The following is a 15,059-nucleotide window of genomic DNA, read 5'->3' on the forward strand; positions in this document are numbered from 1 at the left end:
GAAACACCCTGATAGCACTGATTTTTGCTGCATAATATGTTTGAAAAGAACAAAGCTACGTGCCTTTAAAGATATTCTAAATTTCAATAATTCGTATATTTCAGACCAGTGTTTAGGCTCAACTTCTCTTTTTTAGACTTTTTAGTGTCTTTAAAACATTTCATCTTTTAAGTTACAAGCTTCAGATCTCACTCTCTTTAACTATAAAATCTTGATTTAAGTGTCTTGTCCTCAGGGAAATTCTGTTTGGCATCTCAGATCAGGTGAGGTTCCCCTCTTTAAGATCTCAAACCATCCTACAGTGGTTTCAGAGCACTTACCATAATTGAAATCACACCATTAAATATATAATTTTTGTGCTTCCCTCTCCCCAACCTAAAAGCCTCACTAGATAAAGACTATATCTGTCTGACACCAAGAGAATGCCTGGCACACAGTAGGCACTTAATAGATACTCCCAGAGGAAGAGAGTGAATGTGCAAAGACTGTCACTGGTCCCAGTCCTTGGTTCTCGGCTGGCCTCTCCCTTGCCTTCCTTCCTGGCCAATCAAATTTAATTGGAGAATATTTCAAAATTCAGGATTAAGGAGCGATTAAAACAAGGTTAGTTTCTTTCTTTGACTTTAAATCTCTAATATGTAATATTTTGCTTTTGATCTTCAAAAGATTTTTTTTTTCTTAATGAAGAATTAGCAAATGGCCATGTAAGATTATTGAATGACTGTCTTCTTTCTGAAGTTTCTTGATATACACTGGTAAAAGTGAAAGTGAAAGTCACTAAGTTGTGTCTGACTCTTTGCGACCCCATGGACTATACAGTCCATGGAATTCTACAGGCTAGAGTACGGAGAAGGCAATGGCACCCCACTCCAGTACTCTTGCCTGGAAAATCCCATGGACAGAGGAGCCTGGTAGGCTACAGTGCATGGGGTCGCTAAGAGTCGGACACGACTGAGCGACTTCACTCTCACTTTTCACTTGCATGCATTGGAGAAGGAAATGGCAACCCGCTCCAGTGTTCTTGCCTAGAGAATCCCAGGGACGGGGGAGCCTGGTGGACTGCTGTCTATGGGGTCGCACAGAGTCGGACACAACTTAAGCGACTTAGCAGCAGCAGCAGCCGAGTACTGGAGTGGGTAGCCTTTCCCTTCTCCAGGGGATCTTCCCAACCCAGGGAGCAAATCCAGGTCTCCCACATTGCAGGCAAATTCTTTACCAGCTGAGCCACCAGGGAAGCCCAAGAACACTACAGTGGGTAGCCTATCCCTTCTCCAGCGGATCTTCCTGACCCAGGAATGGAACCAGGGTCTCTGGCATTGCAGACAGATTCTTTACTAACTGAGCCACAGGGTGGTACAGGAATAATTGGAAGAGGGAAGAGATCCAGTTGCAACGTTATCAACAGAGATCATTCAGGAGGAGGCCCTAAGGGCCAAACATCCCTATACCTCAGAAGAAAGAAGACTAGAGGAATTGAGACTGTGTGAGGAAACTTCACATCTGCTTTCACTGTGAGACCTCTAACAAGGTATCTTACCTTTTAGTGTCTTAGTTTCCTCATCTTCAAAATGAGGGAAAATAGGACTTACTTCATAGGGCAGTTTGAAGGTTAGAAAAGATGATACATGAAAGTTGGTTAATTGACACAGTACTAGACACACTGGAGCCTTCCCAGGTGGCTCAGCGGTAAAGAAGCCGCTTGCCAAGCAGGAGACCCGAATCCGATCCCTGGGTTGCGAAGACCTCTTGGAGAAGGGCATGGCAGCCCACTCCAGTATTCTGACCTGGAGAATCCCATGGTCAGAGGAGCCTGGCAGGCTACCATCCATGGGGTCACAAAGAGTCGGACACGACTGAAGCGACTTAGCATGCACATGCATGCAGGCATATTGGGGACACTCAATATTAGCTATTTTATTGTTCTCCTATATTTAGAGTTAACCAAAAATAAGACCATCTCCACATTTTTCTTCCCTTGCTTTACTTGTTAAAGTGTTCCATACAAAAACAGTTTGATTTTATACTAAACCATTTTTTTCTCTTTGTCCCAGAATAACCATAAAAATGACAACTGGTTACTTATGTCTCTATCCTACCCCCACAAAAGCCCCCATTTTGCAACTTGACTCTGCATCTGTACCTGATAATGAGAGTGATAAGAATCCATTTTATCACTTTTATGAATGGATTTTTTTTTTTTTTCTCAATTAGAGGAATGGGAGAAAGCTGGATACTATAACAGGGCTTTGAGAGCTGGTTAATTAGGGAACATAGACACAGCAGGGAAAAAAAGAAGAAAAACAGAAAGAAATAAGAGCAGGGACTTCTTTCATCTGAATTAAGCCAGGATTTAGACGCAGTTCTGTCAGAAGGCTTGTCTTGATGTGGGGAATCGAATTGATAAAGACTGGCTGAAGAGAAGGGACATCAACTGAGTCACAGAGAAGTGATGGCATCCTTTCTCGTTTCATAAATGTATGAGCGCCTGTCCGGAAGCAAACCCTTGCTCACTTAAATTCTAGTGAAGGGACAATTTAAGTACATACTTTCTGTGCCATGAAATTAAATAAGAGATGTTCTAAGGAAGTGTGGCGTGCAGCTCACAGGTAGGAGAGGTGGCACTGACCGGAGGAATCAGGAGACACTGCCTGAAAGACAGTGGCATCGGAGACGGACCTGGAAGGAGGGTGGCAGTTTTTTTTTGTTTTTATTTATTTACTTCTGATTGAAGTATGTAGCTGATTTATAGTGATGTGTTCATTTCTGCTGTAGAGCAAGGTGACTCAGTTTTACACATATACACGTTTTTCTTTATATTCTGTTCCATTAGATTTATCTCAGGATATCAACTATAGCTCTCTGTGCTATAGAGTAGGACCTTGTTGTTGATCCCTTCAATACGTACTAGCTAGCATCTACTAAACCCAAACTCCCAATTCATCCCTCTCTCCCCCTTGGTAACCTCCTTGGTAACACCTCCTCTTGGTAACCACAAGTCTGTTCTCTATGTCTGTGAGTCTGTTTCTGTTTTGTAGATAGATTCACTCGTGGATGTCTGCAGTTTTGATAGGTGAGGATAAAACCCTGAGAGGGCACTCTAGGCAGAAGGAAGCGTATGACCAAAGGCACAAAGGTAGGTAGATAAGGGAGAAATAGTGATGCTTCGGTTAAATGTGAATGTGTATTAAGCAGGTGTTGGGAGGGAGAGACCAACAGCTTAAAAAGTAGCATGGGGTCATAGAGTAAACTGTACTTACCATACTGAGAACAGCTCCTATATTTGGAGTCTCTAAAGTTCTTTAGATGAAGATCATAGTTCTTATCAAACTCAAGGATCACTTTCTTAGGTTCTAAGGCAAGCGTTTCCTGCAGCTCATGTTTGAGTTTAATAGGTCTATATGTGCATCAGTTCTATGTTTTGGTCTTATTATATATATTTCTGGAATGATGTCTCTTGTACTTCTTCAGTTAGAAAGAGTTTTGAAGTCACTGGCTTGGCTCACTCACAGCTGTTTCTTCTTAACCTCTTCCTGTTCCTCATTTGTGGAGTTTTCTAGCTTTTCTATTTCAGACTTAAGAAAACCAGAGAGTTCATTTAAAACACCTTTATTGAGGGTGAAAATATTGAGTTCAAAAGCAATTAAGTATAAAAAACTGAACTGTTCTAAAATAATGCAATTAACTTCTAAGCTAACTTTAGATTGATTTAAAAAGCAATGGGAAGGGAAAAAATGCTTCTAACTCCTTTTTAAATCACTATCTTTCAGTATTCATTTTAAAAAATCTCATGAGCACATCACACACACACACACATTCATATTTAAGGATCAATGAACTTTTCTCTCATTACTCCTCTAGGGTTACTCTCCAAACCCCATCTCTCAGCATCTATTTGGGAACTGGCAAAGGAGAATGAGGCAGCTTACTCCCTAAGAAGTTCCTTCATCAAAGTATCAGACAGCTTTACTGAGAAGCACAAAGGAATCAAAAGTAATGAAATAAATACTTGTTTGCTTATTTTTAAATTGTACAATTCTGTCATTTTTAGTGTATTGACAGTTGTACACCCATCAGCACAGCCAATTTTAAACCGCTTTCATCAGCCCAGAAACAAACTCTGACCTGTTATCAGTCTTTTCCCACCACCCTCACAGCCTTCCACACTTCGACAACCACAGACCTACTTTTTCTCTTTATACGTTTCCCTACTCTAGACCTTTCATGTATCAATAAATAGTCACATCATATAATGCATGGTTTTTATGACTATCTTTCTTCACTTAGTATAATGTTTTCAAGGATCATCTGTGTTGCAGTTTGTAACAGTTTTTCATTTTTTGTTGCAGAATAATATTGCATCATGTGGAATGTTTTGTATGTCCTTTCATCAGATGACAGACATTTGGACTTTTCTACTCTCTGGTTATTATGAATAATCCATGTACAAGTTTTTATGTGACTATATATTGTCACTTCTTTCAGGAGCATATGTAGGAGTGGATGTGGTCATATGGTTAATTTATGTTCATCATTTTGAGTAAACACTAGATTGTCTTCTAAAGTTGCTCTGCCATCTGACCTCCCTACAACCACTGTGTGAGCAGTCTCCTTACCTCCTCACTATAGCTTCTCTTTATCTGTTTATTGTGATTCTAGCCATCCTGCTGAGTTTGAAGCAGTGCCTCACTGTGGCTTTTACTTGCATTTCCCTATGGCTAATGATGTTAGCTATCTTTCTATGTGCTCATTGAGGATATACATTTCTTTCTTGGAGAAATGTCCTTTTGAATTCTCTGCCATTTTTAATTGTGTTGTTTCTTGTTTTACTGTTGAACTGTATGAGTTCTTTAGATAGTCTGGATGCAAGTTCTTTATCAGGTAGATGATTTGCAAATGTTTTCTCCTGATCAGTGGATTATCTTTTCACCTCCTTGATGATAGTCTTTGAATAGCGAAAGTTTAAAATTTTTATGAACTTAAATTTATTTTTTTCTTTTGTCACATGTTCTTTTGATGTTGTATCTAGGAAGACTTTACCTAATCCAAGGTCATGAAGATTTAACCCTATATTTTCTTCCAGGAGTTACATAGTTTTAGCTCCTGCATTTAGGTCTATGATTCATTTTGAGTCTTTTTGTTGTTGTTGTTGTTATAATGGGAATAGAGATCCAAATTTCATCATTTTCATGTAGGTACTCAGTTGTCCCTTTTCATACTGTCCCTGGGATTCTCTAGGCAAGAATACTGAAGATAGCATCACCAACTCAGTGGATGTGAGTTTGAGCAGGCTCTGGGAGATGGTGGACAGAGGAGGCTGGCGTGCTACGGCCCATGGGATCTCAGAGGGTTGAACATAACAACTGAACAACAACAACACATTCAGTTGTCCCAGAAGCATTTGTTGTATACAGTCTTCCTTTGAATTGTCTTGGTTTCTTTATTGAAAATCAGTTGATCATGAATGGAAGGATTTAGGTCTGTACTCTCAATTCTAGTCCATAGAATTATACACCTATCTTAAGGCTAGTACCACACTGTTTTGATTATTGTAGTTACATATAGCTTTGAAGTCAGCAAGAGTGACTCATCGAAGGTTTTTCCTCTTTTTCAAGATAGTTTTGGCTATTTTGTCCCTTGCACTTCCATGTGAATTTCTAATATCAGTTTGTTAATTTCTTAAAAAAAAAACAAAACCAACAATAACTGGGATTTTGTTGGATATTATATGAATCCTTAACGTGAGTTTGGGGAGTATTGCCATCTTAATAGCATTTAGTCTTGTGATCTATGTATTAAGAATATCTTTCCGTTTATTTGTTTTCTTTAGTTTCCTTTAACAACATTGTTTAGTTTTCAGAATAGAAGTTATACACTTGTTAATTTACAAGGATTTCATTCTTTTTGATGCTGTTGCATATAGAATTATTTTATTAATTTTGGATTGTTCATTGCTAGTGCATATAAATTCAATTGATATTTTTGTGTTTCATCTTGGATCCTATAGCCTTGCTGAACTCATTAGCCCTAATGTTTCTTTGTGTATTCCTTAGAGTTTTCCATATACAGGATCATGTCATCTACAAATACAAGTAGTTTTCATTCTTCTTTTCCAAACTTGATGTCAGTTATTTCTTTTTCTTGGCTAATTGCCCCAGCTAGAAGCTTCAGTACAATGTTGAATTAAAGAGCATACATCCTTGTCTTGTTCCTGAACTTAGAAAGCATTCAATCTTTATGTATTTTGTTAGCCCTGGAGATTGTTTAGACGCCTTTTATCAATTTAGGAAGGGCCCTAATATTCCTAATTTGTTTATTGTTCTACTGATGAAAGGGGTATTGGATATGTCAAACACTTTTCTGAAACTTAGTATAGTCATGTGTTTTTTGTTCTTTAATCTATTGAAATAGCATATTATATTAATTGATTATCAGATCAAACCAACCTTTTATTCCTGGAATAAAAGCTCAATATGACAATCCCTTTTAGACACTGCTTGATTCAGTTTGCTAGTGTTTTGTTGAGAAGTTTTGCATATGTATTTATAAAAGATATGAGTCTATTCTTTTCTTATTGTAGTTTTGGCATCAAGATAATACTCTATAATGAGTTGGGAAGTGTTCCCTCTTCTCATATTTTTTGGAAGAGTTTGTGAAGATTTGAAATTAATTCATGTTTAAATGTTTGGTAGATTTTACCAATGAAGCCATCTGCACTTGGTCTTTTATTTCGGGGAAGATTTTTAAAAATTAATTATTATTAATTCAACCTCTTTATTTATTATAGGTTTATTTTTATGTCCTACTATCTTCTTTATTATTCCCTTCTTTCTACTTGCTTTCCGCTTAGATTTCTCTTCTTTTTTCAGCTAAAGTAGTTTAGGTTATTGATTTGAAATTTTTATTATTTTAACTATGGTCATGCACAACTATAAATTTCCCTTTAAGCACTAATTTAGCTGCATCTCATAAGTACCTGGGGTAAGGACACCTTTAGGCTTCCCTCATGGCTCAGACAGTAAAGAATCCGCCCGTAATGTGGGAGACCAGAGTTTGATTCCTGGGTCAGGAAGATCCCCTGGAGAAGGGAATGGGAACCCACCCCAGTATTCTTGCCTGGAGAATTTCATGAACAGAGGAGCCTGGTATGCTGCAGTTTATGGGTCACAAAGAGTCGGACACAACTGAGCAACTAACCTTCATAAGTTTTGGTATGTTGTACTTTTGGTTTCATTTATCTTAAAGTATTTCTAATTTCCCTTGTGATTTCTACATTGACTCATGGGTCATTTAGGACTGTATTTAATTTCCACATACATTAGGAATTCCAAAGTATCTTTTCATTATTGGTTTCTAGCTTCATTTCATTGTGATCAGAGAATACATTTTGCGTGATTCTCATCTTTTTAAATGTATTGGGTCTTGGCTTATGGACTATCCTGTTCCATTTGTTCTTGAGAATATGTAATTTGTTGCTGAGTGATATATAGATGTCTCTTTGGTCTAGTTAGTTTATAGTGCTGTTCAAGTCTTCTGTCTCCTTGTTGATATTTTCCCAAGTTCTATGGAGTGTGTACTTCAACACAGAAATCTCAGTAGTATAAATTTTATATTGACTTAAGCCTCATTTTTTTTTCATCTTTTTCTTCTATAGTTTCCTACAGCAAAATTAGCTTAGCTTTACTTTTTTAACCAAATTTCAATCATTTTACCTCCTCAGCTAATGAGGGGAAATTTTAGTTGATTTCTTTTATTTAGTACACTCTCAACATACCATTACTTTTTAAAATTCTTCTTGAAGTTCACATTTTTAATTGAAGTTTTAAATCAATATGCTTATATCCTTAAAAGACTATTTTTAAAATTTGTGTGCCATTTTTTGTTTCTTTTGTCACTGCCTTAGTCTTTTTAGACTGCTGTAACAAAATACTGTAAACAATGGACACTTATACTGGAAGTCCAAGCTCTGGAGGCTGGAAGACCAAGATGAAGGTGCTAACTGATCCAGCGTCTAGTGAGAGCTCTCTTCTTAGTTTGCAGACGCCGTCCTCTCATTATGTCCTCACAGGATGAAGAGCAGAAAGAGGCTTTTTTTTTTTTTTGGCCATACCATGTGGCATGTGAGATCTTAGTTCCCTGACCAAGGATCTAACCTGTGCCCCCTACATTGGAAGTACAGAGTCTTAACCACTGGGCTGCCAGGGAAGTCCCAAGAGGCTTTTTTTCATAAGGACACTAATCCTGTCATGAGGACTCTACCCTCATGACCTAATTGCCTCCTAAAGGCCTTATCTCCAAAAATCACGTTGGCCATTAGGGTTTCAACATATGAATTTGGAAGGAACACAAACGTGTAGTCTCTAACAAGTACCATCCTACAGCAAGGCTTGACCTTGAAAACTACTTCCTAATTTGACTACAAAATTTAGCTCTGCCTCTTATCCCTGAAAATCTCTTCCCAGTCAACCAGGGAATATATTTACAGATGCTCTGGGTTCATCAGGGAATCAAGAGTATCCAACCAGAAATGGAGGTAGCAGAAATTTTATCTTGTGTAAGAAGTCGGGGAAAAAGAAAAATTAATTTTAAGATGAACTTAAATAGATTATATCACCAAAGCTTCTTGCTTATCCTTGAGGTTTTCATTTCATTCCCTAACCTTCCTCCTTGAAATGTTGAACCTCCTCTAACCAGATCAGTTCTTTGGCGGAGATGGAGAGAATCACCCACAGGACACTTGGCAAAAGCGTCAGTGTGTGATCTGGCTCTGTCCTCCAAATGCTGGTGCAGCATCATTAATTTCCACAGCACAGATAGATCATGACCATCCTGTTTCCTTTACCATCAATGATCATGATGGTTCTTCTACTCGTCCTTTTATCTTAAAGGCTTATCTTTGTATTTCCGTTCTGTTCTCTGAATGTTTGTGGTTTCTAAAGCCTGTTCTTTGAATTGCTTGAATTCATATAAGAATGACATGAAAGTTATACGAGCCTATAGCCAAACCCACGCTGTATAAATATTCAGAGTTGTTTCTTATGACTGGATCAGCAGAACCCCTCTGTCAGAAACCCCTGGGATTTCTGTTTAAAAATCAGATTTGGGCATGGTGACTCTGAGTAGAGACTCAAGAGTCTGCATTTTAGCAACCCACATAATTCTAATATATTCAAGTTTTAGGTCTACACTTAGTGGCTCATCATGTACATACCCCATCGTAGGTAAGAATTCTGCTCTCACCGTTAGCATCCAGCACCTTAAATTTTTTGTGGAATATAATTATGGAAGAGTTCCTGAGATTGTTGTTGTTCAGTCACTAAGTTGTGCCTGACTCTTTGCGACCCCATGAACTGCAGCCTGCCAGGCTTCCCTGTCCTTCACTGTCCCCCTGAATTTGCTCAGACTCATGTCCAACTGAGTCAATGATGCCATCCAACCATCTCATCCTCTGTCATCCCCTTCTCCTTCTGCCCCCAGTCTTTCCCAGCATTAGGGTCTTTTCTAATGAGTCGCCTCCTTTCATCATTTGGCCAAACTATTGGAGCTTCAACTTCAGCAGCAGTCTTTCCAATGAGTATTTAGGACTGATTTCCTTTAGGATTGACTGGTTGGATCTCCTTGGCAGTCCAAGGAACTCTTAAGAGTCTTCTCCAACACCATAGTTCAAAAGCATCAATTCTTCAGTGCTTAGCCTTCTTTATGGTCCAACTCTCACATCGATTCATGATTACTGGAAAAACCATAGCTTTGGCTATATGGACCTTTATTGGATCTTTGTCCTGAGATTGGTCTCTCTTATTAGTGCAGTTATTTTCATACTCTATGTTGGTTATTGATCCTAGACAATATTTCCAATAATCTCTTTCTGAGCAATTCTTTGGGGGCAGTAGAGTATGTACAGCAGCAAATGTTTACACAAGCAGATAGAGAGACAGAGGGTGATACCATTGTTGAGTGATTCTGATTGTGAATCCATCATTGCTGCCTCCTCAGCCTTGACTTCTGGGGAGCATGCGAGGTTTTCCCTTGTGATAAGCAATAGACACGCTGTGTGTATTTCTATATCAACCTTTCAGTGGAAGCATCACACATCACAAGTCACGCATGACCTGTTTTCATGAGGTTTTAGGAAGAAGTAGTGAAAAATCAACTGAAAGGAAAGAAAGGAGGGCCTCTTGAGCGCAGGGTCATGCAGTGTTCTCCTCTGAGCCCTACTAGTTTCCAGTAAAGTCACAGAGGTTAATAAAAGGGAGTTTAAATCTTCTGCCTGAAATGATGCGCTTCTTCCCTGAGACTCCCTGTAAGAAACTTGGCTGCAGAAGCAACCTCATGTCCGCCTCTGCCATGTGAACGAGCTTCCGCTTAAAGGATTCTGGCCATGTTCCCTGTGGTTCTGTAAGGATGGATCAGTCACTGACTGAGAGCCCTCCACCCCCACCAGGGTGGCCTCCCGGCAAGTTTGGATTCAGGACACCACCTCCCATTACAAGGCTGACCCCAGGGATGTCTTTGAGTGCTGAGTGCCTTTGACGCTTTACTCTTGAAAGCCTTAAAGTTCAGCCCTGACTTCGTCTTAAAAACTTAGAAAAGAACACGAAGACAGAATATTTGTTATGTCTGCCTTACCTCGTCCCATGTAACAGCTGATTGCAGAGAAGGACGTGTGCCTGCCCCAGTGATCTGTAAACTTACAATGATGTGTGATCTTATACAGAAAACAAGGCCCTTGTGGCTCACTTTAGTATTTCTAGTCTTCCCTATCCCACCTGCCTCCCTCACTCCCACCTGCTTCCGTCCCTTACTTGATGTGCAACGTATCAGCAGCACTCACAGCACATATGTACTTAGAGAATTGCTTTGAATTGACTTAAATCGGATTGGTCTTAATTTGTCGTAAATCAGATGGGTTAGCAGAGGATGTGTGAACTCATGTTTCCGGAAACAACTGAAAGATTACTGTATCAATATTGTAGGAAGACAAGAGAATCTCTTGCTTGTTCACTGCTGTATAAAGGATGCTAAACTGTGGTGGGGGTGGATACTGTGATGGTTTTTTAAATTGTAGCACATACAGTGTTATAAAATTGGTATCATCTGCTTTTAAATAGTAAAACTTTTACCCCATGCAACAGATACATATGAAGTTCTAAGCAGGTGCCCACTAGGCTAGACACACAATAAACAAGGGTAGGAGAGCAAACAAGACATGGCCTCTGCTTTCAAGTTGCTCACAGGTCAGACGCAGTTAATGAGTAACATAGCAAGTCTTTTGATGGAGCCATGCAACTATGGAAGAAGTTTAGGAACGGAGCAAAGCCCTCCTGGGATGAGAAAAGGCTTCCCAGAGAAGCCTCTGGAAGTGATAACAGCTGGCTGTGGTTGGGCAGTCTTTTGCCAGGTAAAGAGTCAGGAGAGGGATGTTCCCTGCAGAGAGAAGAATGGCGACAAATGTGTAGAGACGGGGAGCCTGGCAGTTCTAGGAAATCAGGTGAGTCATGACTTTGAGGGAGGGGAAATTAGCAAGATAAAAATCTTGGAGAAGCTTACTGGGTGCAATCCCGAAGGGTCTGGCATGTATAGGCTAAGCATACTTTCTCTACCCTGATGCCATGAGGTGTGTGGTGAAGGTTTAGAAACTGTTTGCATTGAAGACTACCTTGGCAACAAGGAGAACTGGAGGATGCTGAGGTTGGAGGCCTGCCAACCAGCTGGAAGCCTCTGGTGGGGACCCACATGAAGGATCATGGTGGTCCAAACTAAGGTCAAACAATAGGGTGGAGAAAAGTGAACAGATTCTGAAAATATTAAGAATTAGTGGACCAAGCACTATTGGGCTATAGGTCAAGAGAGAGAGACAGAGGAAATGTCAATGTCTGGCTTGGTGGGAGTTTTCCTTTGCTAGGGCTGCTGTTAAAAGTACCACCAACTGGATGCCTTAAACAGATGTGTATTGTCTAGGAGTTCCAGAGGCTGAAAGTCTGAAATCAAGGAGTCAGCCAAGCTGTCAGGACAGAATCTGTTCAGAGCATCTCCCCTTGATTTGAAGATGGCATTGTCTCCCTCTGTCTCTCCACATCTTCGTTCCTCTGTGCATGTCTCAATGGACATAAGTTTGAGCAAATGCCAGGAGTTGGTGAAGGACAGGATGTGCTGCCGTCCATGGGGCTGCAAAGTGTCAAACACTGCTGAGTAACTGAACAACATGCATGTCTCTCCCCATATCCAACTGTCACTCCCCCTCTTTCTGTCACATATATTTCCACATTTAATCCTAATAACGACACTATACATTATGGTAAATGTCTCCATTTTACAAACCTATTAAGGTCCATTGCAAGAAAATAAAATTATGGGTAAATCACTCTAGGATAATAATAACAAAAATTCCAACAAACTATTAGCAAACTGGTCCAGCAATATAAAGAAAAGATAATACATCATGATCAAACTGGACTCACATAGGGAATCAATGTTGGCTTAACGTTAGAAAATTAGTCAATTCAGTTTACTAAATCAACACAGTAATGGAGAAACGTCATAAGTTCAGTAGCTGAAGTACAACATTTGACAAAGTTCAGTACCCATTCATGACCAAATGAGGAAAAAAAATAAAAAAAATCCTTGAATCACTTAGTTAACTAGTAGTAAAAGGAAAATTCCTTATTAAGATAACAATTTGCCAAAAATAACAAAAATCTACAGAGAACACAATTAATGGTGAAATTTTGAAAGTTTTCCTCAAAGACTGGGAAAGAGACAATGATACCCCCAACACCAAGTCTCTCCTACATTGTACTAAAAGCCCCAGCCAGGGAAATAAATCGAGGGGAAAAAAAGGCAAAATGAATGGGAAAGGAAGAAATACAACCCCTACTATTCAGACGATATGATCATGTACACAAAGTTCAGAAGATTCCACAGATGTGGGATTTGAATTATTAGATGAAGTTGGCTCACACCCCTTTTCTAAGGATACCAGTCTTACTGGATTTGTTGTTGTTGTTTAGTTGCTAAGTCGTGTCCAACTCTTTTGTGACCCCATGGACTGTAGCCCACCAGGCTCCTCTGTCCATGGGATTTTCCAGGGAAGAATGCTGGAGTGGGTTGCCATTTTCTTCTCCAGGGGATCATTTCCTTCCCAACTGAGGGATCAAACCCACATCTCCTGCATTGGCAGGTGGATTCTTTACCACTGAACCACCAGGGAAGACCCCTTATTTGGTTAGGACTCACCCTAATGACCTTGTTTTAACTTGAAAACCTCTGAAAAACCTCTCTCTTCCAATCAGATCACATTCTGAGACACTGGGGGAGGGGTTAGAAATCCAAGATATATTTTGGGGGGAAATACCATTCAGCCTGTAAGAGTGGATGTGGGGCCATCTGCTGAGAAGGGGATTTGGTAGGTGCAGGGGTGAGAAAATAAGATTGGTTTCATGCTATGTGGCTGCCCATGCCACGTTTTGCTTAAATATAGTATTATGATCACATAAGCTGCTTGCTTTGGTGGCTTTTACTTTATGCCTATTCAGCACCTTTGTTTCTGCATTTATCTTCCTTTATTGGTTTAGTCTCTGACAGTGCCTAAAGGAGTGGTCCTATGGCAAAACCGTGGGCTGTCCAGCTTATTCAGGGGCTGTCAGATGCTATGGCCTTGAAGGCATTCTTTTCGGATGACATTAGTCCTTGTTTCAACTCCCCCCTTCTCAAGACGGTGGCTGTCATTACCAGGAATGACACCTGAGGCCAGCAAAACCAGCCTCTCGGCGCTCTCTACAATCATATTATCAGCTGGAGCCCCCACAAACTCATATGGATCATCCAGAGAGCAAAGATGGCAAGTTCAGCAGCTGCATATGCTCAGACACCATGCTGACTCTTTAGTTTCCCGAGTCTCATCGGCTATGATCATCTGATGCTCCGTGGGAGTGAGGTAGAGTGGGTAGATTGTCAGCCCGGAAGTCAGTAAACTCAGGAGCTGACCTTCACTTTTTTTTTTTTTAAAAGCAGATTAGTCAGTTTTGCCCAAATCCTGAGACATACTTAGCTGACCCCAGGCCTGAGATTCCATGCCGCTTTAAAGCACTGGGTCTTGCTGAAGGCAGAGATAAACTGCGACCCAGAGAAGAGGATCACCGTTGGGCACAGGGACTTCCTGGGTTTAATTAAAGTACTGAAATTGATGAGTATTGTAAGTGACTTGCCAAATCGCCTGACAAAATCATTTCCACAGACAACTCCTTGTTTTCAGAAAAATGCAAGAAAGTAGCCAGCACTTTGAAGTGAACCAAACAAATGATATCCTAATGGAGGGTTAGCTGGAGGATGCCTGAGGTTTGGAAAACGACCAAGTGTTACTCTGGAAAACTCCTTTTATTGTCACCCCTGGAGTAGCCCCAGAGTCTAACTTGGGATTTATCCAAGGTTGTTTCTCTTCCCAACTGAAGAAAGACACTGGTATTGTACTTGCCTACATTATTGTTATTGAAAGTTCAAAGAAAAAAGATTGAGGTAATAGTGTCGAAAGTTAATATTTCTTTTGGTAACCTGATATAATTTCCCTGATTTCATCAGGGAATTTAGAGAAATAATATGCTGGGCCCTTTTAGATTAGAGAGTTACAAGGAAAAGAATTTATGTGCATCATTTTTTTGGCTAAGCAGAAAGATATTTTAGACCAAGGAAAAGAGAGTTTGACATTGCCATAACATACCCGATTTGGGGACTCTTCCAAAAGTAAACCTGATGCTTTCCTTAACGAGTTCATCTGTCAAAGACTCTGTGGCTTCTGTTTCTGATACTCACTTGGGTCCTTTTGAAGCCAAGGACTATATCCCAGAGGACTCTAAAGCCTCTCATACATGCCAGCTCCAGAATGAATGACAAGTAGTTCTAGAACTTTGTCTTGACCGAGAAGTGGTGAGGAACTAGGGTGATTGTAGAGAGGTTTGGGTTTTCTCCTCAGTCCAGCAAAGAGTCAAGGAGGGTGTGGAGTAAATGGGGTGGCTGCCCCAGGGCTGTCAGGGCAGATAGCCTCCACTCCATTGGGCCTGCAGGCTATT

At 40.1% G+C, this 15,059-nt stretch overlaps 1 protein-coding gene and 1 long non-coding RNA gene across 3 annotated transcripts in view; one reads left to right on the plus strand and one right to left on the minus strand.

The window, feature by feature from the left end:
- The window catches only part of FAT3 (FAT atypical cadherin 3), a 787,529-nt gene that overhangs the window by 435,526 nt on the left and 336,944 nt on the right, over nucleotides 1–15,059 (plus strand). The gene's annotated exons all lie outside the window — the stretch shown is intronic.
- LOC145522338 (uncharacterized) overlaps nucleotides 1–15,059 on the minus strand; it is a 38,170-nt gene that overhangs the window by 20,982 nt on the left and 2,129 nt on the right. The gene's annotated exons all lie outside the window — the stretch shown is intronic.

This window comes from Giraffa tippelskirchi, chromosome 10 (genome assembly GCF_054371585.1).
Source record: "Giraffa tippelskirchi isolate mGirTip1 chromosome 10, T2T-mGirTip1v1.2.pri, whole genome shotgun sequence".
NCBI classification, from domain to species: domain Eukaryota; kingdom Metazoa; phylum Chordata; class Mammalia; order Artiodactyla; family Giraffidae; genus Giraffa; species Giraffa tippelskirchi.